The sequence below is a fragment of the Equus caballus genome, chromosome 4 (assembly GCF_041296265.1).
Source record: "Equus caballus isolate H_3958 breed thoroughbred chromosome 4, TB-T2T, whole genome shotgun sequence".
Lineage (NCBI taxonomy): Eukaryota > Metazoa > Chordata > Mammalia > Perissodactyla > Equidae > Equus > Equus caballus.
This window is the reverse complement of record NC_091687.1, coordinates 51,017,744-51,044,322: the sequence shown is the minus strand read 5'-3', so window position 1 is coordinate 51,044,322 and position 26,579 is coordinate 51,017,744.

Sequence of the window (26,579 nt, the reverse complement as noted above, 5' to 3'; positions counted from 1 at the left end):
GAGAAAAACAAAGAAGAGAGGGATTATAGGGAATATATGGAAAGTGCACTTTTAAATAGAGTTGCCAAAAGTCTTCATAGAGAAGGTGACATTTGAACAAAGATCATGGAGCTAAAGAGTGACACGTGGGTCTCCAAAGGAAGAGCATTGCCATCAGAGGAAACAGTCAGCCTGTGGGAGCATGTCTGATTTGTTTAGGCAAGGTAAAGGAGGTCAATGTGTCTGCAACAAAGTGAGAAAGGGGGGATCATAACAGATGAGGGTGGAGGTTTGAACAGGAATCTAGATCTTTCCAATAACTTGGCTTGTACATGAATGAGATGGGAAACCATTGAGGAATCATGAGCAGAGGGTTGATCTGATCTAATTTGTGTTTTATAAGAAACACTCTGTTAGAATAAGAACAGAGTGAAGGGGCAGATGCTGGGTGATTGGTGAGGAGGCTTGAGCATTAATTCAAGTGAATAATGATGGAGGCTTGGACCAGAGTGATAAAAAAAGGTGGTGAGAAATGGTCAGGTTCTGATTTATTTTGAAAGTAGAGCCAAAAGAATTTACTGATAGGTTGAATTAGGGTGTTAGAGAAAGAGGATGATTCAAAGATTTTTGGCATGAGCAACTGGAAGGATGGGATTGCATTTAGCAGATAAGAAAGACTGTAGGGAAATCAGCTTTTGGAAGGCAAAACATAAAGAGTTCATTTTGCAATATGTTAATTTTTAAAAATTGGTTAAGATTTTTTTTAGAACGACATTTTTTTGTATTTTGAGGTAACATTGGTTTATAACGTTTTTATAAATTTCAGGTGTATATCATTATATTTCAACTTCTGTATAGACTAAACTGTGTTCACCACCAAAAGTCTAATTGCCATCCATCACCATTCAGCTGTACCCTTTACCCCTTTCATTCTCCCCAACTCCTCTCTTGTGACCACCAATCTATTGTTCGTATCTATGTGTCTGTTTGTTGTCATTGTTTTATCTTACTCATACGACTGAAATCATACGATATTTGGCTTTCTCCATCTGACTTATTTCACTTAGCATAATACCCTCAAGGTCCACCCATGTTGTCACAAATGGCAAGATTTCATCTTTTTTACAGCTAAGTAGTATTGCATTATATGTGTATATATATATATATATATATATATACCACATCTTCTTTATCCGTTCATCCGTTGATGGGCACTTAGGTTGTTTCTAAATCTTGGCTATTGTGAATAATGCTGTAATAAACATAGGGGCACATATATACTTTGAAGTAGTGTTTTCCCGTTCTTTGGGTAAATATTCAGAAGTGGCATAGTTGGATCATATGGTAGTTCTATTTTTAATTTTTTTAAGGAATCTCTATAGTGTTTTCCATAGTGGCTGCACCAGTTTACATTCCCACCAGCAGTGTATGAGGGTTCCCTTTTCTCCCCATCCTCTCCAACACTTGTTATTTCTTGTCTTATTAATTGTAGCCATTCTGGTGGGTGTGAGGTGATTTTGATTTGCATTTCCTTTGTGGTTTTGACTTGTATTTGCCTAAGAATTAGTGATGTTCAACATCTTTTCATGTTCCTGTTGGCCATCTGTATATCTTCTTTGGAAGAATGTCTGTTCAGATAATCTGTCCATTTTTTTAATCTGCCCTCTATTTGTTTTTGTTGTTGTAGTTGAGTTGTATGAGTTCTTTATATATTTTAGATATTAGACCATTATTGGATATATGATTTGCAAATATCTTCTTCTAATTGTTAGGTGGTCTTTCTGTTTTGTTGATGGTTTCTTTTGCTATGCAGAAGGTTTTCAGTTTGATGTAGTACCATTTGTTAATTTTTTCTTTGTTTCCCCTGCCTGATGAGACATATTCAAAAAGATGCTGCTAAGACCAATGTCAGAGTGTTCTTCCTGGATTTTCTTCTAGGAGTTTTATGGTTTCAGGTCTTACATTCAAATTTTTAATCCATTTTAAGTTAATTTTTGTGTGTGGCATAAGATAGTGGTCTACTTTCACTCTTTTGCATGCAGCTGTCCAGTTTTCCCAACACCATTTATTAAAGAGACTTTCCTTTCTCTATTGTGTTTTTGGCTCCCATGTCAAAAATTAGCTGTCCATAGATGTGTGAGTTTATTTCTGAGCTCTCAATTCTGTTCCATTGATCTGTGTGTCTGTTTTTCTGCCAGCACCATGCTGTTTTGATTCCTACAGCTTTATAGTACACTTTGAAATCAGGGAGTGTGATACTTCCAGCTTTGTTCTTTTATCTTAGGATGGCTTTGGCTATTTGGTGTCTTTTGTTGTTCCATATAAATTTTAGAATTCTTTATTCTATTTCCATGAAAGATGTCATGGGGACTTTGATAGGGATTTCATTCAATCTGTACATTGCTTTAGGGAGTATGAACATTTTAACATGTTAATTCTTCCAATTCATGAGCACAGAATATCTTTCCATTTGTTTGAGTCTTCTTCAATTTCTTTCAACAATGTTTTGTAGTTTTCACTATACAGGGCTTTTACCTTCTTGGTTAAGTTTATTCCCAGGCATTTTATTCTTTTTTGTTGCAATTGTAAATGAGATTGTATTCTTGAGTTCTCTCTCTGCTATTATATAATATGTTGACTTTAAGATGCCCATTAAGCATCAAGGTGAAAATTTCAAGTCAGCAGTCATTCGGGTTGGGACATCAGGGACCAGGTCTGGGCTCAAGATGTTCATTTAGAATTTGTCAAGATTTAAATAATCTTTAGAGTTGATGTTTTATGATTTTAAAAAAAATGTGGATTAAAAAGAGAAAAGGTCCAAAGATTGAGCCTGGAATATTCTGATTTAAGAGATAGGTGAGTAAAGGAGATATTAGCAGAAAAGCTTGAGAATGAGCAACTTCTTACTCAGGAGAAAAACCCTGACAGTGAGGCAACCTGGAAGCCAAGTGAAGACAGTTTTTTAAGGATTAGAGATTCTCTAACTCTGTCAATGCCGTTAATAGGTCAGTAGATGGGGGGACAAGCATGCAAGCAATGTGGAGGTCATTGGTGACATTGACAAGAGTAGTTTCCTTGGAGTTGGAAGCAAGTAAACCTGAATGTGGTGAGTTCAAGTAAGAATAACGGAAGAGAAATTAGAGAGTGCTAGTGAGGACAACTGTTTTGAGAAGGTTTTCTTTAAAGTAATGGAAAAAACCTGATGTAATAACTGAGGAGAGGAGAGAGATCGAAGGAGAATTGTGTTAAGGTGGGAGGTACTACAGAATATTTTATGTTTATGAGAAAATCTTAGTAGAGAGGAGAGAAATGAGGAAGCAGGGGGAAGATTTGCAGAAGCAATGTGCTTGAGTCATTAAGTAGAAACTGGCACACAACTGGAAGAGTTGGTCATTACTCAGGGTAGAAATAGTTTATACAACAGACAGTTTACAGGCATAAGTGCAGATAGGTGGGTATACGTATTTTTCAGGGCTTTTTGAAATTCTCTTCTGATTGCTTCAAATTCTCAGAAAAATAGCATGGTAGGTCACCGACTGAGATTTAACATAAAAGAGTAGGTGTTAGAGATTTGAGGAAAGAGAAGATCATTTGAAATAGTCATCAAGGAAAATGAGAGAGAGACTGGATTGGGCAAATACAATGTGAATTCCAGGAATCGTTAAAAGCTCACTTGACATTTGTGGTCATATTTAAAGTGATGTGGTATTTTTCTCCAGCATGTTCAGCTGCACTGTCTGGGCAGGAATGGAAAGACAGGCAAGTTGGAGGTAAACAGGATACACACAGGCTTTGCTGAGAAAACAGAGCAAAGTGAGTGAAAGGCAGGAGAGCTGAAGGTAGAAGACGGGGAGTGGTTATAATGACTGAACATGGAATTTAAGCAGGATAATGAGGAAAGTAGAAATATGAGGATGGGTAAGGGATAATAAAAGGTGATGGGGTCAATGGATTATAGACCCCAGGAGTTAAAGAGATTGTTCCAGTTGGGATATTAGACCAAGTGAACTGGAAAGATTGGATATAGTTGTTGGGGAAAAAAAGGATGCTTATAAATGAAATTTAGAGGGACTGCAGTTCTTAGTAACGACAGGTTCTAGAGTGTGACCTTGAGAGTGAATGGGCTCACAGGCACTGGAGGGAAGGAGGTCAAAGAACTTTAGGCAAAGATATTGAAAGAATCATCTAAGTAAACATTGAAATTCTTTAGCGTTATGGCAGGAGTAGTGGTGGGGAGTGACCATGAGCCGAACGAAAATTCTCAAGGAATAAAAGAAAGTGACAAGAGAGCCAAGTACCAACTGCAGCGAGGAGAGATACTGGATAGGATGGTCTCACGACACAGAATTCTAGGAGTAAGAATTGCATACTTTTAAAAAGTAAGGAGTGAGAATTGTCTGCAAATCATAATGAGGAGCAAGAAGGAGGGCTATTGCACCTCTGGGAGAGGAGCATGCAGCGTGTGAAGAAGCAAACCTGTGCCTCGAGATGACTGACTGCAGAGAAAGCAGTATCCCCAGGGAAGAGACAGATTTCAACAGAGAAAGTGAGGACTGTGAGTGATTTGGGTGATGACCAACTGTGAGTGGAATGATCAATTAAATATTTTTGTATTCCATTTTTTACTAACTTCATTATACATCTAAGAAAATTGGTGTAGAGGAAAAGTAACCTGTACACATGCAGGTACTGATGAACCAGAGCACAGTTCAAGTTTCTTAATGACTCTCTTGGACCTATGCTCTGGCGTCCCAGGTAATGGATTTAAGAGTCACAACAGCCTCTGGGCTTTATGAAGCACTTCTGTAGCTCCCAGATGTTTTCATGATAAAGAAAAGCTTGTGTTCCATTAGCCTAGTCAGTTGGGAAGTATAATAATGGTAAAGGTATTGAGAATAAGATAATAACTCTGGTGTCAAAAGTAAATTTGGCAAGTTGTTAAAAATATATCCAAAACAAGCAGCAAGATGATAAAATGGAAAGAATGCTCTACTAGACTTGGATTCTGGTGTTATTTCCCTGATTATTTTCTCAACCTTGTTGGGACTTGATTTTTCCTTTATAAAAACTGAGAGAGTCAGGCCAGATAAATCCTAAGATTCTGGCTCTAAAATTCTAATATCTTAACCTACCGACAAGGTAAATAATGAAATTATTTTTACGTGATAACTTTCCTTTATACTGACTCTACTTTAAGGTACTTGAAAATTATGTTTGTTTCCATAGTTGAAAATTAGAACCCTCAATAAGTAATATTAAATAAACGTTTTTATTTAAGAAAGCAAATAAAATAATGGAGTAAAATAAATGCCTATACCAAACAAAAAGAATGACAAAATTTATTCTTCCCCAATCCCAGGCAAAAAAGAGCATTTTCCTAGATATTTCTCTCCCTCAGTCATTCCCAAGATATTTAATAATGAGCATTATAATGTATTTCCTAATATTTAACCAATATAACCCCTAGAAAGGAATGATACAAAGAATAATGGATGATATAGATGAGAGAAAAAATTATATAATATTAAATAAAATTTTAAAAAGCTGAAACCATTTCTGGAAAAATTATGGTTATGGGATTTTATCCTCCATCCACCAAATGTGGCAGGTATGACATAAACAAGAACTATTCTTGAGACTTCTTACTCCATCATATCCAAAAGCCCTCTTTAATATTAACTTATATTTGTTTCCATTAGATTTTTTTTCAGTAATTTAAGTGGAGAAATATTAGAGGAACCAAGTTTATAGTAGAATATATAAAAAATAACACATCTCCATTTTTAACTCAAACAGTAGATGCCACAGAATGAAAATATTAGTATCATGACTAAGTATTAATTATTTATTGCTGTTACTAGAACTTCTGCTACGATGTTGAATAAATGTGGCAAGAGTGGGCATCTTTGCCTTGTTCTTGATCTTAGAGAAAAAGATTTCAATTTTTCACCATTGACTATGATGTGAGCTATGGGCTTGTTATATATGGCTTTTATTATTTGGAGGTATGTCACCTCTATATCCAGTTTGTTGAGAGTTTTTATCATGAAAGGATGTTGAATTTTGCAAAAATGTTTTCTGCATCTATTGAGATCATTTACTTTTTATGCTTTATTTTGTTAAAGTGGTATAAGTCATTGATTGATTTGCAGGTGTTGAACCATCCTTGCATCCCTGGAATAAACCCCACTTGATCATGGTGTATGATCCTTTTAAGATACTGTTGAATTTGATTTGATAACTTGTCTTGAGGATTTTTGCATCTGTGTTCACCAGGGATATTGGCCAGTAGTTTTCTTTTCTTGTACTGTCCTTGTCTGGTTCCCCAAACTTTAATGCCTCAAAAGAGCAATATGCATATTTTATCTCTCACAGTTTATATGGATCATGAAGTGAAGAGCAACTTAGATGGGCAGTTCTGGCTTGAGATTTCTTATGATGTTGTAGTCAGATGCTGGTCAAGCCTGAAGTCATTGGAATTCTTGACTGGGGCAGAAGTATCCAATTCTAAGGTGGCTCACTTGTATGACTGACAAGTTGTTGCTGGCTATTGTTAAGAGGCGTCAGATCTCCACATAAGACTTTCTCAGAACTGCTTGAGTGTCTTCACATTATGGCGTTTGGCTTCCCCTAGGAGTGATACAAAAGAGCGGGGCCTTGGCAAAAGCTATTCTTTTTATGGACAAACCTTGATTTTTCACCACATTCTGTTCTTTGACAATGGGTTACAAGTGCAGCCCACATTCAAGGGTAGGGAAATTAGGCTCCTCCTTTTAAAGAAAGGAATGTCATTGAATTTGCATAAATGTTTTCAAATCACCAAAGACTACATGGGAGATTAAAATTTTCACATCTTTTCCTTAAAAGACTGATTATTTTAATCTATTAGCTAGTAAATTCACTAAAGCATAATTGGTTTTTTCAGTAAATTGAATTTTCCTTCTCTTTCTTTCTTCTCTTCTCTTTCCTTCTTTTTCTTTCATTCTTTCTCCTCCTTCTTCTCCTATTCCTCTTTCATCTCCTTCTTCTTCTAAAATCTGCTATTTTGCTCAATTGACCACCTCAGTTGTCTGTTTTGGAATCTAGTAGATAAATCTGCTATTTTGCTCAATTGACCACCTCAGTTGTCTGTTTTGGAATCTAGTAGATACAGCCTACATGTTTCTTCCAAGGTCACTCAACAAAATGTGGAACTCACTTTTAGTTTTCCAAGTGACAGATTAACTCATATCATGTTTAGTTATTTTGAAATAGTCCATCAATGACAGCAGCTTTACTTGTGTTTTGAGACTTTGTGAACATAAGACTCAGTGAAGTGAGCTTCTTGTGAACATGACACAGACACTGGGGTGGGGGAAATTTATGAAAACTTAAAGTGACAAGGTCATAGAGAGGATTTTGTCACCCACATAGTATAAGTCTGGATGCGTGATGTGGTAAAAGAAATTGAACTGATGAATAGATAATGCACTACAGACCTTTCAAACAGCAGTAGTAAAAGTCATTTTTTCTTTTATTTCTTATTTATTTTAATTAATAATGCATGATGGTGATCTCAGCAGTTTAGCAAGTTCCAATTCTCTCATTTTCTATCTGCACTACAAAGATGTGACTCTGCTGTCAATACAGGTTGTGGCCTTTGTTATATAATAAAAACCAAAATCATATTTAGTGTGGCTAACTTTTTGAACCTCTCTACAACAAAAGGATTCATTGTTGTCTTATGCAAAGAGATGATGTCATATCATGTCTTTTTTGAGATAAGTGGGTAAAGTTATAGAGTGGGCAGAGATAAGTTGAGAGAGTCATTCTCTGTATATAATAAAGCAGAAAGCAAAGAAACATCACTTCCGAGTTTCATGGAATATCATAGCCTAGCTATACTAACGAAGTATAAATTATAGTCATCCTTTTATGAATACTATCTATACTATTAACATATTCCATATTTAATTTCTAATAAATTAGATTTTGAAAGCTAAAATTTTAGCCAAGACTAGCAAAACTTTTCAAACTTATAAATATCTTTGCTGCTCTGAAGCTAGATTATACTGTACTTTTCGTGTGAATTTCAGTTCACATGGATGAAAGACTGGCATCAAGAGAACTTTCTCTGACATTGAAGGTCAGAAACTTCAAAACTAGTGCTAATAGAAGAATAAATACCAGAAAGGTCCCAGCGAAGAATGTCTGTGTTTGGTGTACACCTAGATAGCTGGGTAATTTTCCCAAAGTTTAGTTATAAAGTACATATTCTCATCCCAACTTTCATTGGAGGAATTTTTCAGTGGTTTCTTATGAAAAATAACTTCAATTCCAATTGCTTAAAAGCAACATGATTGTCAGTGTTTATCCTACATAATTTACAAAAATAGGAATGGCCTGTGACATGAAAGCCATGCTTTGTATTAGAGGGTAGTACATTCTAGCCTAACATAGTTTAATGTAACAGGCAGTTTTGTGACTTATGGAAAGAAAATTACCAACTGCTAATTGATTTTTAGGCTCATCCTCCTTTTTAGCACTCTAAATTTTAAGAAGATCGTGGAGAAATTGCAAAGGTTCATTTAAATATTTCTAAAAAGTGAAAGAATAGGAGCCTCTTCAAGAAGAGGGCTAGAGCAGACTACGGATAGGAATGTATCCTTGAGTTTAAATTTAAGCATTTGCCAGAAGACAGATTTTAGATAGTGCAAAATTCTGTGAAAGAAAATACTACCTGAATTTCATTGATAATTTAGTCACTCAGAAAATTATTGTAGCACAAAAACAAAAATTTCAAAGTTTTAGATGAATCCTAAAACCCCAGAAACTAAGTCTCATTGCTTTTTCTTCTCCTCAGTCTGTTTGTCTAATGTGGAAGAATGAAAAACTTAAGAATAGGTGATGTAAGAAGGACAACAGAGTTTTGTCAGACTAGGTAAGAGATGACTCCATCGCTAACGAGAGACATTGCCGTCATTTATTTTTTTCATAAAGAGAATAGAGTCAGCTGATAAAATGGAAGCTGCCCTTGATGAGTGTAAGTTTCTAGAATCCATCGATGTAGCCCACGGAGAAGTGAGCAGTGAACAGTTATGCTATCAAGTTTTGAGCCATTTCAGCTGGAGTGGAGAATGAAGGTGCTCTTTGATATTGCAATTCAAGAAGTATCAAAGAAAGCTTGGGGTCAAAGTCAACCTGAAAGCTTCTTTCTTTCATCTAAAAGACAGGTCAGACCATACTATTCCTCACATTTTTTTACAAGGAAAAGAGTATAGAAGAAAGCAAAGAAAATATTCAAAGTAAAGATACAGGCAAGCCAAGAGAAAGGACCTGAGACTTTCCAAGGGCAAAAACAAGAGGATTTCAGCAGAGTGCACAGTGAAGGAGCAGCTGGAGTCACCTAATCCAATAGCATCCAAAGCAGCTAGAACCATAGAAATGTTGGTGACAAAGTTTGAGCAATTGGAGAAATAAACTGTCATGGAACAGTGGTACTGAGAGTCACAGAAGTGGGTCTGCCAATAGTGCAAAACTGGGGGGCAAAATACAAGAGAGATTCAGATGAGATTATCAATTGGGTTTACATAGAAGGTCTTCCTTAAGATGTTGATTGCACCACAGTAAGAGAGTGTTTTTGTTTTGTTTTGTTTTACCCTTTTTCCTTAGGGGTCAATAGTTTTGTGTTTCAGGGATCCAGACAGGAGAACTTTCACCTCTGAGATGGTAATTTTCCATCATCTGGATTTAAATACATATAATTTGTGTGTGTGTGTGTGTGTGTGTGTGTGTGTGTTTGTGTGTGTGTGGAGGAAGGACATAGAAGTGTGCAGATGCTATTGAGCATAGGTGGTGGACAGGAAAGGCAGCACTTTTAATGTTTCCTGAGCCAAGGAAGGGAAGAGGTTTTGGGGGTTAGCATATTTCCTTCACTGATGACATACAGCCCTGTCCATTCTCAGCAGGCCAGAGGGGCCTGGACAGGAGCAGAGAAGCGATGGGAACAGTTTGGAAGGATTGGGGAGTGATGGAGAATTCTACCCTGAGAAATTCCTCACAAAACCTATCTCCTATCTCCTCAAATATAGTAAAACCCAGGATAAAATTTACAGATACTAGCTAAACAAGCATTAATAACTTTAATCAGTAAGCTGGAAAAATGACAGGGTATTGGACTCTATCCAGAGTAAAAAGACAGCACGTGACATCGCTCCTATCCCTTCCTGTGATGGTTAATTTTACCTGTCTGACTGGGCTGAGGGATGCCCAGTTGGCTGGTAAAACATTGTTTCAGGATGTGTCTAGAAGGCTGTTTCTGGAAGAGATTAGCATTTGAATCAGTAGACTGAGTATAGAAGATGCACCCTCACCAAAGTGGATGAACATCATCCAATCCACTGAGGGCCAGAATAGAACAAATAGGTGGAGGAGGTGAATTCTCTCTCTCTTCTTGAGCTCGGATGTCCATCTTCTCCTGCTCTCAGACACTGGAGCTCCTAGTTCTTGGGCCTTCAGACTCCAGGACTTACACCAGCAGTCCCCCAGCTTCTCAGGCCATTATAATCAGACTGAATTATACCACTGGCTTTCCTCTTCCAGATTACAGATAGCAGGTCTTAGGAGTTTTCATCCTCCATAGTGACATGAGCCAATTCCAATAATAAGTCTCCTCATAAATATTAATAGATATCTTATTGGTTCTATTTCTCTGGAGAACCCTGACTAATACATGCTGGTGTTTGCACAAACTCCTGAGCAACACCACAAAATCTTGAGTGAAACCACCAAAGGTGGTACATTCTCTTTTTCTTCTTCTGATCATGAAGCAGAGAAAGTGGCATCATCTGAAAAGAGTGCTGTAAAGTGAGGAAACAAAACAAGATGTCTCCGATAGAAAGGAAGGCATCAGGACTATATATTACATAAGAAAAATAATCTCGAATCACATGGGTACAAAATGCACCTACTTAAGGCAGATTTACCGGATGCTAACAAAGCTTAAGCCTTGGGTTTCCCTCACTTACATGAGCCCCTTTTGAGGCACTGAAACTGAATTCGTATTCATAATTTTGTATTCTTTTCCTTAACAAGGACCCTAAAATTTGTATAAACTCACTAAACCTCAACTTACCTGTACTCGTTTATAAGTAGGAAGACTAAACTTTGGATATCGTACATAAAAAATTGATAAAGGAAAAAGCGGACTCTGCTGCAAACAACACTAGCACCACCACCACCTCAACTCTCAGAGCTGTTCCCATCCCACAAAAATTGGATAGCGACAATTTATCCAGCCTTCATGCCATATCTTAGAGAGAAAATAAAGCAAAGCAGACCTTGATGCTGTAGGAAGATAACCTAGTTACTCTCACAATTATCCAAGCAAACAGAGCATCTAGACAGGGACAACTGGGAATGAGAAAGAAAAAAACCACCAGCATGGCAATTAAGCAAACATACAACAGCAAAACAATTTGAGATAAGAAAGAAAGCATGGAAGTCATAACTTGAAGAACAAAAGGACATTCTTCATGATTGCTTCACATTGTAGAACCAATTAAGAAATGTGATTTCTGTATATAAGTGCTCCAAGATGAAATGATAAGACAGATTGAAAATAATTGCAAATGCAAGGGGAAATGAAGATTAAGTCATTATAATAGAATGAATAAATTAATTAGAAGACGCAAAGAACAAAAATGACACAACTAAAAATAAAATTGCTGACATAGAGGAAGGGTTTTAAATAATCACTGTAGATTTAAAAAAAGAACCTGAAAAATAGAATGAGGGGTTGGCCTGGTGGCATAGCAGTTAAGTTCTCATGTTCAGCTTTGGCAGCCCAGGGTTCACTGGTTTGGATCCTGGATGCAGACCTACGCATCACTTGTCAAGCTGTGCTGTGGCAGGTATCCCACATATAAAAAGTAGAGGAAGATGGGCACAGATGTTAGCTCAGGGCCAGTCTTCCTCAGCAAAAAGAGGAGGATTGGTGGTAGACGTTAGCTCAGGGCTAATCTTCCTTAAAAAAAAGAATGGAATAGAATGAAACAATTGGACATGGATGATAGAACAAGATAAGCCAATCTAAGTATAATTTTTGTTCTTGAAGTACAAATCCAACAATAGAACAAAAAATTGTTTTAAAATGTAACACAAGAGAAGTTCCCTGAAATAAAGAAATAATTAAATCTGTTAACTAAAAGAAAACCCTATTCTGAGATGGTTTGATAATGAAATCTTAAGACCAAACTATATTCTAACTCAGATATTTAGGATATACAACTATGTACTGTAGCTTCGGGGAGAAAAATAAAGAGGAAGATTGGCAGATTGGGTATCCTAGTTGTAGGTCATTCTAGTTCTTCTATGTGGGACACCACCACAGCATGGCTTGATGAGCAGTGTGTATGTCTGCACCCAGGATCCAAACTGGCAAAGCCCAGGCCATCAAAGCAGAATGTGTGAACTTAACCACTTAGACTTGGGCCAGCCCCTGGGTATTCTTTTAAAAAAGTCCTTTTTGAGCATCTAGAATTAAAAATCAAGTTCCCTACAATAGAGGAAAATCAGGCTCACATCAAAGTTCTCAGCAGCCTTCAAAGCCGGAATACAATGAAGTTTCCAAAACGTTCTTAGAATAGTATGAGCCAATAATATTACATCCAGCCAAAGTATCAGTCAAGTATACAGGCAACAGTATTAATAGTGAAATTTAAATAAAATAAAATTTATTTTATTTAAAATAATATATGCTGTATGATTCCATTTGCAGAAAAATATTTCTATCAAGGGCCAGCCCAGTGGCACAGCGGTTAAATTTGCACGTTCGGCTTTGGTGGCCTGGGGTTCACCAGTTCGGATCCCAGGTGCCAACCTATGCACCGCTTGGCAAGGCATGCTGTGGCAGGTGTCCCACATGTAAAATAGAGGAAGATGGGCACAGATGTTAGCTCAAGACTAATCTTCCTCAAAAAGAAAATTTCTATCAAGCATTCTTTGTTTACAAATGCAGAATGATATATGCATTTGCTTTGTGTAAATGAAAATAATTTCAAGGGAGTGGTATTTGGGAGTTTTTTTCAACACTTTCATTTTTTAATTTCTCTACAAAATTTGAACTTTATAATTCATATTTATCACTTTTGCAGAAACAATAAATTGATTTTTAAAAAGTAAAATAAGAAAAAAATAATAAAACTCCAAAGCAAATAAACAGTAATATTAACCAACATTAATTAAGGCTGGTAGACATGTGACTGATTATTATTTTCTTCTTTGTGTTTTTCTGCGGTGTTCTGATTCCCTCACCCCCACTCTACAGTCAAAAATTATAAAACTAATACATGGAAGTGAAGTGGTAGAGAGAGTAGATGTAGAAAACTGTTGAAAAGGTTTGATTATGAATGAGACAGAGTAAAGGCTGTCATTGGAAGGAAACGTGGAATTGAGGCAAGGTTTTTATTGAAATAGATGAACCTAGAGCCTGTTTCTATGCTGATGTGAAGGATCCTACGTAGCTGGAAAATCGGTTCTGCAGGTGAAGTGGAGATGACTAAATGAAGGACCATAGCTCCTTGAAGAGGTTATAAAGGGTGGATCCCAGGGGCTGGCCCATGGCCAGGTGGTTAAAGTTCTGAATACTGCGCTTTGGTGGCCCAGTTCGCAGGTTCAGATCCCAGGTACAGATCTGTTCCACTCACCAGCTGTGCTGTGGAGGCATCCCACATACAAAGTAGAGGAAGACTGGCACAGATGTTAGCTCAGGGCTAATCTTCCTCAACCAAAAAAAAATAAAGGAGGATTGGCATTGGTTGTTAGCTTAGGGTGAATCTTCCTCACAAAAAATAAAATAAAATAAAATAAGAAGAGTGGGTTTCAGAGCACTAGCAGACTGATTGTCCTTGGAAATAAGGAGGGCCAGTCATTCCATTGTAGCAGAAGAGAAAAAGCAAAAAATGGGTGCAAATGTAAGCGGATTGTTCATTTAGTGATGTGAAATGGAGGGATTTGATTGTGGTGGTTTCAATTTTCTTAATGAATTAGCTCACAAGGTCATTACTTGAGAATACAGTAGGAGGAAAGGGTATTGCATTAGTTAAAATAAATAATATTAGTTATTGTAACAAAGGAAATCTGAAATTTCCAGCAGCTGATTGCAATAAATGTGTATTTATCGTGTGTCCAAAATCTAATGTGAGTGTTCCTGAAAGGCAAGTTATCTTCCTCCTGCTCACTCACGACTCAAGTTCTTTCCAACTGGTGACTTCACCATCTTCTAGGTCCTCAAAGTGCTTTTCCAGTCACTCAGCAGATCAGCAAAGAGAAGGATTGTGTGTAGATTTTTTATGGGCCAGGTCTGAAAGAGATGAATGTAACTTCTGCCTACATTCCACTGGCCAGAACTAGACTACATCTAACTGTAAAGGAGGCTGGGAAATATAGTCAGCTGGTGAGTCCAGTAGAAACAGGAAATGATTTGGAGAGAAGCTAACCCGTTTCTGCCTCAAGACAAAGGTATGAAGTAATTTCTGGTAGTGGGGGAAATCAGTCTATTTGAGATATAATAGAATTGTTGGATCAGATTGAGTGCAAATCAAGAAATTTTAAATTAATAATGTTGAAGTTTTAATTAAAAAATGTATGGCAAATACTCCGTGACTCAATTGGGTGATTTCTTCCATAGTTTTTCTGCAGTTCACTTTAAATACAGAAAAGGGAGATGGTAGAGCTCAGCCAGACCTACTATTTCCCTAGGTGAGTAACATAGAGGGAGAATCAAAGAACCAGCTGAGAATATTTGCAAAAGAGAAATGTTATTTATGAGCCATAGAAACAAGGCTAATCTAGGAAGCAGATGGACGTTGAGAAAGTGATGGAGTTAATACACTGGGGATCTTAGTGAGGTCAGATGTTTGTAGCCATAGAAATATTTGATAGGAAAGCTATAAAAATGAAGTAATTTATCTCAGAGTGAATTGCTTTAAATTTCTATTTTAAAAGTTTCTGGTGATAACAGGGTTTATGTATATTATCATAAGAGGGAATGGCAGCAATAGAATGGCTAAAAAGGCCAATGGAAAGAGAACATCAGAGAAGTGAGAGACCAGGGAATAAGATTTGTACCTATGGAAGTTATAAGGAAAAATGACCTGAGGTGGGAGGACAATTATTTAGCTATAAGTTCCAGCCCTCAGTGATTGAGCTGGGTGAAGAGAAGGTTGTTAGACGACAGCGTGAATGAGAAGGATAAGGTAATTACCCAAAGAAATGAATCTTAAAAACTTGAAGTATGGATTGTAAGTAACAATGGAAAGCAGGAAATTCTAAGTAGTACACCTAGACCCTGCAGTGAGTGAGAAAGGAAACAACTTCAAGCGAAGAAGAGGAAGAAGTTATTCCAGTAGATATCCAGGTTTCACTTAAGGCAAGGAAGAGAGAAGAATATTCTAAGAGGAGTTTGAAGATATGGGGAGCTTTCTGATCATAGAGTGGGTGATCCAGTAGTTAGGTGGGAGGGTCTTGAGGAGGTGTCTGTGTGGGTGCTTAAGTCAGAGAGTGGATATTAAGAGTAGTATGGAGATGACACTAGAATGATCATGTCTAACCTGGAAAGCTCCAAATCTGGTGATGACTGGGTGAACAGAGATAGTATGATGCAATTATAGGATTGCATGGAAGGAACACTTAGTATTGTTCTGGATTTTTCTCTAAGGAAACTGCTCCTCGCATAAAGGGAGAACACAGAGGAAATTTTTTTAAATGGGACAGATGTGAGAATGTTTGAAGGGTAGAGTATACAGTTATTGGTGATTGATTATGAGACAAGGCAAAAAAAATATGCAAGGATGACTTCCTCATTCCTATTTTAAGCAATGGAATGGCTATTGGTATTATCATCAAATATAGGGAACATTGCCTGAGGAGCATAGATATCATGGCCTTTTTTTGTCTTTGAAGGAGGGAAAGGATAAATTAGTCGTTCAAGTGCAGATGGAGATGTTGACTTAAATATCTACAAAAAAGTTCAGTAGAGATGTCTGGGCTGTAGATATGGAAGGATATCATCATTTATAGGTTGGGTAGAAGGAAAAGGGAAAAAAGACTTAGAAGAAGCAGCCAAAGAGATAAAGAAAAAACCACCAGGGACTTATATTACAAGAGCCATATGACAAGAGGGAGAGAAATCCTTAGGGTGAAAAGATGCTGACAGGTAAATAAGGAAGAAGAATCAAAAGTGTCAGTTGATTTGTATGTCATGGGACACACATAATTCCTACTTCTGTAGTTGCCCAGAATTTTCTGGAATAAGACCCTACTAGATTTTCTGAAAATCATTCTAATATACTCAAATATATCTTAATTTCACTACTCTACATATAATCTATTTTTTAAAATATTGCTTGCATCAGATATAGTAATTTAAATAACACTATTATCACATAATATATTTAAGTATAGTAGTTTAAAAACTAACATATGATCCTCTGCAAATACCATTTTCAGTACAGGCACAAATTTAATTTTTTAGAGTATACTCTAAAGACTCACCAGTGGTGGAGAAACGATTCGTAAAGTGAAATAATCCATCACAGATGATCATGATACAGCGCAGCTTTTATATGAAATACAGTGTCTATGGGAATTTAACACAAAACTTTCTGGGTTAGTAAGACCAATTTTCATTTCCCAATAAAAAATTCATTATACAAATAGTAAATATACCTTAAGTGACTGTATTTTTTCAAAAGCTAAAGTACCACTCAGAGTAATGAAAATGTAACTCATTCACTAAAAGGAATTTAACGTAAAAGTACTATTGGTCCTGCCAGGCCCTCAGATACTAGTTTACAACAGTCAGAGTTTACCAACACGAAGCTGAAGTTGAAGCAACAGGAAATCCTTTGACAATTTAGGAAATGCTTCTCTCAAGTCTGACAGCTTTATTAACACTACATTTTTTTCCAACAAAAATTACAGTGCAAATGCATATTCATTATTTGCTCAGTACTGTAATGACTTCTGGACCCAGCAAATTCAAAATTTGTTTTACAATAAAGGGCTTGATGCCAAGTATGTGTCTACTTTTAGCCATTTTTCTCCCTCTTCTCTTCCCTTTCTTAAGGCAGCCTTAGATTCACGACATAATTATCCCACTGCTGAAATGCGATGCAGCAATCTGCTCGTGGGGGTTACAGGGAGCCCCAGACACCAACTTTTTTAGACTGTCCGGATTAGTTTTAATTTTTGGACCACAGAAATCTACATTATCATGCTTTTAGTTTTCTTGTTTTGACAGGATCATCAGGCAGCCAGTAGAGTATTGAGAGGGCAGCGAGGCAATGTGAAGAACAAGAATCCCAAGTGGCCTGCCACGCGAGAATTGCTCAAGCTTCCTTGAGTCTCCTCACTGGTTCGATGAACTTAGCTACAGTGGAGCTATGTGGGAGGACTAAGTAACATGCTTTCTCAGATTTACAAACCGAAGGGGATGGCAAAAGATTTTTTGTGAAATCAATCCTTTTTCTAAATGGGGAAATCCTTTACCCTTATCCTATAGAGCTATTTCTTTTTAAATGATTAAAACAACACCAAAGGGAGTATTTTTAACCAGTATAGCTGATTAAGGATTCCTCTGAATGATGTATTCTAATCCTAATTAACTAAATCAGCTTTATTAATTCTAAAAATACAGTTCCGTTTGACTGACAACGGACTATAGTTCTGGGAACCATAGCATAATGGTTAAAAGCATGAACATTGCAACAAGACTGCCTGGCTTTGAATCCTGGCTCTGCCAATGTCTGTATGACTTTGGTGAATTTACTTAGCCTCTCTATGCCTCAGTTTCTTCATCTGTAAAGTGGGAATTATAATGACATCTTTCACATATGGTTGAGGAAGGACTAAATTAGTTAATATATGTAAAGAATTTAGGAGCCAGCACTGATAGCCTAGCGGTTCAAGTTCAGGGCACTCCACTTCAGCAGTCTGAGTCTGGTTCCCAGGCGTGGAACACCACCACTCGTTTATCAGTTACCATGCAGTGGTGGCAGCACACATGGAAAAACTAGAAGGACTTACAGCTAGATATACAACTGCGTACTGGGGCTGTAGGAAGGGAAAACAACCCAAGGAAGATTAGCAACAGATATTAGCTCGGGGCAAATCTTTCCCAGCAAAACAAAAGAATTTAGGGCAGAGCTTGGCACGAATTCAGCTCTATCTGAATGTTAGCTACGATAAATATCAGCTAGAATAAAATTTTTCTCTCATTTTCAAAAAGGCAGCCTTCCATCCTCTTAAATTTCAGCAATGAATTTGCTGGGCAAAGTTCTACCATTGTCTGTGGAAGAAGTTCTGGCAACAAAATTCCAGAGGATATCACTAGCATCCGGGAAGCATGACTCATACATTTTTTCAATAAGCATTTATTAAAGGCCTACTATGTGCCAGGTGGTTCCTAGTTTCTAAAGTAGAGCAAAGAGAAAGTCTGTCCTCAAGGACTGCTATGTTATATCTGCAAATGCAAAGAGACTGCATTAAAAATTGCTGCATGCTGGATGCATATGTGTGTGCCACATGGACTGCAGAGTAGAGAGCAGAGGGCAAAGAGCCGTTGAGTTGAGTGCTCTCACTAGAGGCAGGCCAGATTCACAGAGGAGGTCAAATCTGAATAAACTCTGAAGCCTGGTTGGAAACTCCAGCCTATTTCAGCAATTAAACATCTTAGCTATCGAGGAGAATTATAAAAATCTCTGTCCATAGAGAAAGACAATCTCTGTATGACTCCACTCACATGTGGAAGTTAAACATGTAGACAAAGAGAACAGATTAGTGGCTACCAGGGGAAAGGGGGATGGGGGGGTGGGCACAAAGGGTGAATTGGTGCACCTACAACACGACTGACAAACAATAACGTACAACTGAAATTTCACAAGGTTGTAAACTATCATAATCTCAATAAAAAGTTTAAAAAAGATCTCCGTCCTTTGAAATTAAATTTACAATGGGACTTCATCTTGACATCTCTCTGGCAATTTTAGGTGGAGACATGGCGTTCACACCTGCTCTAGGTGTGTTGCTCCTCTTTAATTCTAACATCACAGACAAACATAGAGCGTAAATGATTTGTCTGATCAAACCCATTAGTTTCTTCTTCTTACATTTCTTCACAGATAAAAATGCCTCAAACATTATTCTCAAGCATGAAAGGATGAGAGGGGAAAGCTATAGAAATATTTGAGTACTAAAATGTTTTTAAATTACAGAATCCTTTCAATGAATACTTAGTCGAAGGGTAGATGGAACCATAGACAGTTGTAACAGCATTTAACTTTTTCCTGTATTTTAGGCTAATGTTCAAATCCACAGTTTCATCATGTTTGCCTTGGCAGTCACATCCCACTCACTCTGAGGGCGTGTGGCAGAGAGAAGCAAAGCCAGTCTGCTTGCAGCGTAGATGGATCCCAATCTCTTACTCATCTCGTGGCACAAAGGCTTCTTTAGTTGTAGTGCTGCCAACATGCAAAGTGAGGAGCAGCTGGAGCGACTTATAATCATCTGCAGATACTTTGGGATGTTGACATTTCTTTCGTGGCTAAAGAACATCAGAGGAAGCATGGCAGCTTAGAGCTAGAAGGGACTCACCTGGATTTACTACTCCACCCTTCACCACCCCCACACTCCACACCCCCACAGTCGAAAGAGAAAAGATCCAAACCCTGGAAAGATCAAATGCCCTGAACAAAATCACACATCTATCTGGTACCAAAATCAAGGCTAGAATTCAGATTTCTTGGATTCCAATCATATTTATTTCTACTACATTATGAATTCTTCCTGATAATTTAAGTGAATTATAGTAGAGCTTTCATATTCTAGTAAAGTGCTTTCTGAGACTTTCTCAAATTCAAGAATACAGCTCTAAGCATATATTTCATTCTTTCAAATGCAATCAACTATAACTAAAATATGCCAATACTTTCAGACTTTAAATGTATCTATAACATGGGAATACGGTTTACCTATACAGCTATTAAAATGTCTCCAAAAGCACATTTTCTTCTAATGTTACGTGCTTCATACTACAAGTTAGTTGCTTTTTCAGATTTTACTAAAGTTTTATCTTTCACAACAAGAACAAATTTGGACTATTTAGAACATTTGCTGAATCAGATTCACAAATCACTTTTTCTTGTCTTCACACAGAACTTACATTGGGCTTGACAACTTCAAATTTCCAACCTGCCAAATAATTTGACGATACATTTTTAATTTATCCAAAGTGTTAATTTCTGGGTAAAAATCACTAATACTTTTAATGAATCTCTACCACTAGCAGCTGGATTTCTTTCCAGAGTCGTTTTTCATAAAGAAAGACAATTTTGTAGCACTTCACTGGAATTTTATGTACTGTAAATGTAAGAGGAGAACACAATGAAATGAGAGTGCTCGGTGGTCATCTCACTCACTAGCTAAAGCTGATTTCTACACGCTGGTCTTGTACTATGAGTCGTTCACCTCATAATTAGCAAAATTACATATTGTTATGCAATATAGATCTACAGAATCTCTTAAAAATAACCTAAAGCAGGTTGTTAAATCTATCATGTCAAGAGTATTTTACATCCCTATAGACATCTTCTGGCGTGCACCTCAGAGAGTGCACTGTTTTCCCCATTTCATAGGTGGAAACTGAATTAGAATGAAGTTTGATTATGTTCAGTGTGCTCCTGTGTACCTTTGTCAGCTTGTATGTATACACAATAGACATTTCAATACCTGCAAAGGTTTCCAAATCAAACATAGCACGTTACATAACAAAACCCTTTCTTCTTCCTCTTTCAACTACAGAGCTTTTAGCTATTAGATAGCGTCTCTGAAGAAACCCTTCGATGATGTATTTAAAGCAGTTTTGAATGATGTAACAAAATTTCAGCAAGTCCATTCCAATAGGAGAGAGCCTATTTCTATGATCACCTCCAACAATTTTCCTTTTGCAGTTTTTCCCTCTGTTGTGAGAGCTTTGATCTTTTTCTGAAACAGGCTTTTTTATCTCTAGGTTACAGGTCTTCTCTTCAGTTCCTTATGCAATTGTCCCAGGTTCATGCTGTTCTTCACGGTTCTTTCTTCTGCCTCTCCCTGGTTGGTAGTGATTTCTTTGTACTGAAAATATTCCTCTTTTCAACAGGCTAGTCTTCCTATCCTATGTCAATCCAACTTAATCTATAACTGTATTGGTGTTTTAAACTTTGGATAATTTATAGATTTGGTAGCACATGGATTAGATCAGGCAAAATAGCCCTTCCTTGAGGTTATAAGTTACATGCAATCTTTTTAAATTTATAAGACCCAAGCTAAAGCCTGTAATAAATTTGAGTTTATGAACCATCATAGTAAAAAATAATTGCTTATAGTTCACATTCTATATTTGTTCTAATATTACATATATGTTCAGAAATGAACTCCCAAATTTGGAAGATGTAAATAAACGGCAATATTTTGCATTTTCACAGAGTCTCACCCTTTCATTTGTGTTTCTCTGAGACAGCTGTCTAATCTCTTGGCATTTATTCTAATAGAATGAAAAAATTCCTTATGATTTTAAAATAAATCAAAAGGCATAATTTTAAAGCCTTTAGTTATATGAGAAAGAGTGAAAGTAATTTGAAAAAAAGGAATTTACTTTTCAAAACTCATTGGAAAAAATGATTGAATTCATATAACCCAAAACTTTGAAAAAAATTATCTTATAGTTTGAAATAAGAGTGGGAGGTCTATTTTTAAAAAGAATATTATGTCTGATTTAAGAATATTATGTTTGGTATTGAAATCTGTTATAATTAACATGTATTTCCTTGGTAATTCTTCAAATGTGGACTTACAGTATGTAATCTCAGTAAGGCTAAGCAGATTATTTTCTGTTGTATTTGCTGAAGTTTTCAGAAGCAAAGCTCATGTTTTGGGTTTGCAGATGGTATATTAACCTTGAATCATAGCCATCTCTCTGCAAGAAGATTGCTGCCTGAAAATTTTTAAAAATCTGTAAGAAAATGGAGATTAGAAATGGAAGAGAGAGATCTTGTTTAAGCCTGATCACTCCTAGACATGCCATTTATGAAAGTCAAGATATTTTTACTGCTTAAGCAAAAATAAGCAGATGATTGAGTTTTATCTGTCATTATGGAAAATCAAAGGCAGGAAAGAAAAGGACCAAGATGAATAAACAGAACAATTAAGCCCATAGAAAAGGGATATAATACAAGAAATAAAAGAGAATTAAAAATTATAATTTTTCCAGAGTGATTTGAGAAGTTACTGCAACTATAAAAATAAAAAGAGAAATTGGGATTATAGGAAAGAATCTATATGGAAAAAAGAAACAGTTAAAATATCATTGCCAAAGTAAAACTTTACTAGAGTAAAATCATAGAATAAATAGATGAAGAACAAGTCAGTAGTACGGAAGGTAAAATCAAAGAAATTTCTATAATATAGAACAAAAATATTAAAAAATTATGACAATTTGAAAGACATAATGTTTTCAGAAACATCAGCATCTCATCCTCGAAGGATTAGAAGGGAGAGAATGAAAAGAAAGAAATCTAAAAAGAAGGAAAGAAAGAAGGGAAGGAGGATGGGACGAAGAAAGGGAGACAGAAAGGGAGAAAGATTGAAGAACATTTTCCCAAGCTGAAGAAAGACTCAAATCTTCAGATAGAAAGAAAATATCAAAGACAAAGTATATATAGGAATATATATGGAAAAAATACTTATATATAGATACCTACTATTGAGGTTCATGTTAAAAAAAACATAAGAATAAGAAGGAAGTTCTAAAATCGTCTTAAAAACAAATAGCATATGATCCCTTAAAAAAAAAAAAAGGAAAATAAAATTGACATCAGACTTCTCATCATGACCAGGAAGTCAGATGAAAAGGAAAAAAACAAATCTTCACATTTTGTAGTAAAAAACCTTCAAATTTATGTCTATAAATAAAAATTACTATTTGAATGGATAGGCAAAATAAAGATATTTTCAGACATACATGAAATCCATATCATCTGTAATCTATATCATCACCACCTTTTTTCAACATTCTTTTGGAGGTTCTAGCCAATGTAATAAGGTAAGAAAAGGAAAAAATGGTTTCCTAGCCTAGGTTCCCTAAGAAGCAAATGTTGAGGCAAAAGTTCTTGTGCTACTATTTTTTTTCAGAAGTACAATCATAAGGAAGCAGGAGTGAGGCAGAGAAGAAAAACGATCAATGAAAGGTTGGATTACTGAGGTGGCCACCACTTGGTGTTAAGCACAACTGGTTGCTCTGTCTCACAGAACTATCTTCAAAAAGTCTAGTCTGGGAAGCAAATGGAGTAAAGATTTATCCAATGACTCCTGAGTTCCACTAGTCCCCCATAGGGAGTTAACACACCCAAACTTTTTGTTTTCACATGCTTGAGAATCAATAGCATTTTGTACCTTATTATTAAGAAGGAAGCACGGAAGACAAGAGTGAGCAGGAGGAGCATGAGGCAAGACTGGAGATGAGAGAAGAGAGAGGATCTAAAGTAGCACGTAAGATGTGTCTAATGCAAGCAATATAAATATTAAAAAGGAAGACATAAAACTAACATTGTTTGCAGAATATATGATTGCCTATTTAGAAATCTAAGGGACATCAGATTCTGACAAGTGGTTACCTCTGAAGAGAAGATGGCAATTGGTGGAAACTAAAAAAGGATTTTTATATTTTATTCCAAACGTGGGTTTCTTTTCTAAACTGAACAATCTGACTGTATAATCCTCATTAAATATGAAAAAAAAGTTTTAACATATTTTTAAAAGGGCAAAATCTTAGAAACGTTGCCCATATTTTCATTAGTTTTATCTCCAGGAGCCCCACCATGGTAAAAATTAGAGGAAAGTCTCCTCGTGCTCCAGAAATGGGGAGAGGAGGGAAGTAACCATTTTGAACTACATGCAAGAGAAAAGTAAGCATTTTAAGAAACGCTCAGAGAATTCGGGTCTCCATATCAAAGGCCTACCCTCAAGGCAAACTACTTTACCAGAACCTTATACTGCCTAGGAGAAGAGCATTTACACAACCCCAGGCCACATTAGCTTGGCTGCCTCACATAACAGGAGAAAAAAGAGGCTAAGAAACTCTTCTGAAAGTCATAATCCAGCAACTCGGGCCCTCTGAAAAACACTGATATTTAACTAAAACATTATAGAATGCTTCACCTCCCCAATGCCTACCACCACACCAAGAGGGCCTGATAAAATAACAGTGGATTATAACCGACACAAGTGATAGACACAGACTCTATTTAAGAAGGAATTTCTATGGAAACCCAAAGACAAAAATGAGAACACTAGAAGAAGCTTTTGAGACCTACAACAAACATTAAATACAGTCTAATTCCTAGCCAGATAAACATAAGAGCTCAAAGAAGAAGCCTATACATCTCAGTTCCTATTACCTGAAACATCATGTCTGGCTTTAAACAAAAAGATTACAAGGAATGCTAAAAAGTGAGAGAAAACACAGTCCGGAGAGACAGAGCAAGTATTAGAACCAGATGCAGATGGGGCAGAGATTTTGGAATCATCAGATTGGAAATTTAGAACAGTCATAATTAATATGCTAAAGTCTCTAATGGGAAAAAATGGACAAAATGCAAGAACAGATGGGTAATGTAAGAAGAGAAATAGAAACACTAAGGAAGAATCAAAATGGAATGCTAGAAATCAAAAACATTGTAATAGAAACAAAGAATGCCTTTGATGGCCTGATTGGTTGACTGAACACAGCAGAGAAATGAATCAGTGAGCTTGAAGATATGTTAGTAGAAACTTCCCAAGCTGAAAAGCAAAGAGAAAAAAGGAAAAAAAGGAAAGAAAAGAAGACCGGAGAACTGTGGAACTGTCACAAAAAGTGTAACATACACATAATGGGAATATCAGAAGATGAAGAAAGAGAGAACGCAAAAGAAATATTTGAAGTAATAATGGCTGACAGTTTTCTAAACTTGATTACAGACACCAAACCACAGATCCAGGAAGCTTGAAGAACTTCAAGCGAGATAAATACCAAAAATCTACATCTAGGCATGTCCAAGTCAAACTGCAGAAACCGAAGACAAACAGAAAATCCTGAAATAAGCCAGAGGGAAAAAATATTGCTTACTTATACAGGTACAGGATAAGAATTACATCAGACTTCTCTTCAGAAACCATGCAAGCAAGAAGAGAGTGGAGTGAATTATTTAAAGTGTTGAAAGAAAAGAAAAGGTTGAGTCTGGATGAGTTTGAGTTTTAGTCAGACTTTCATCTGGGCTTTGATAGAGAGCCTGGAAGATCTCTGCTTCCTTTGCCCTGAAACACTGTGGGGGATTAATTTCCTACATTATTAGTTTTTGAGCTTAGCTTTTTAAACTTCTATGCCTTGGAGCATCAAAATATGACCTACATCTTGAGGTAGAGATGACCATGAGTTTGAAGTAGTCCCTCTAGGAGAACTCTGTTTCTTAAGCACCATAAAGTTACAAAATATTTCACTCTGCCCTTAACGTGTTTCCAACCGAGTTCCCAACCTCCCATAGCCCCCTAGATTCAGCAAATATCTCAGAGTGAAAGCTGGCCATCCATTTGGAATTCCTCAAATATCAATCCGTAATTTAGAACTGCACAATTAAAAGCTGTGTTGGTTTCCCTTTCCCATAGCAGGGACCCTCTACCTAACCCAAGCTATCCTCAGCTCATACCCATATTCAATAAATGCTCTCAGGAAAGAAACAACTAGAGGTCTGGAGCTCCCCAGGAGGGCTCTTTCACTTCTGGAATTTTATTTCACTCAGTCTTCACTAATTCAGAGTACTCTGATGTTCTCAAAATTACAGTTTTATTTATTTATTTTTTTTAATTTTTAGTTGTGGTAGGACCATTGGCCTATTACAATGTATTACATCCAACACAGAGCCATCTTATCCTTTTAAAATATATTTTAAATATATTTTAAAATGTAGTTTAAATGCTAGAACAGAAGAACAGGTTTATTCTTTATTACCAATATTAATACACATATACTAGGTGTATAAACTTAAAAATGTTCCACAGATATTAGTATATGATCAACAGTGTCTGGAGATCACAGTTTATGAAAATTATCCTCTTACACTACCCAAAAGCCACCCATATTTGATTTGTTAGCACGTTCACAAGTTTAATCCAGATGAAATCAAGCTTTTCAATGGTACTTGAGGAGAAATATTTATACATATGTAGAATATGATTTTTATAGGACACAATATATCCACAGAAATTTGCAACTGTCCTTAAATAAAGATATAACAATATTCTGCGTTGGAGGAATTTTTTGAAAGAATGATAAAGTATAAGAACACTAAAAAAATGAATAATCATGTTCCTTTTGCTGAGACTCATTTTACTTATTTAAACAAGTACCCACATATTAAATTAATTTTCTTCTTGTTGAATTCTTGACATTCACCACTAACAGCCTAGTGGGGAAAAAAAAGGATATTATGTATTTTACAACTCAAGTTAAATTATCATGAGCATTATATTCCATAAAATGAGCCTAAACTGAT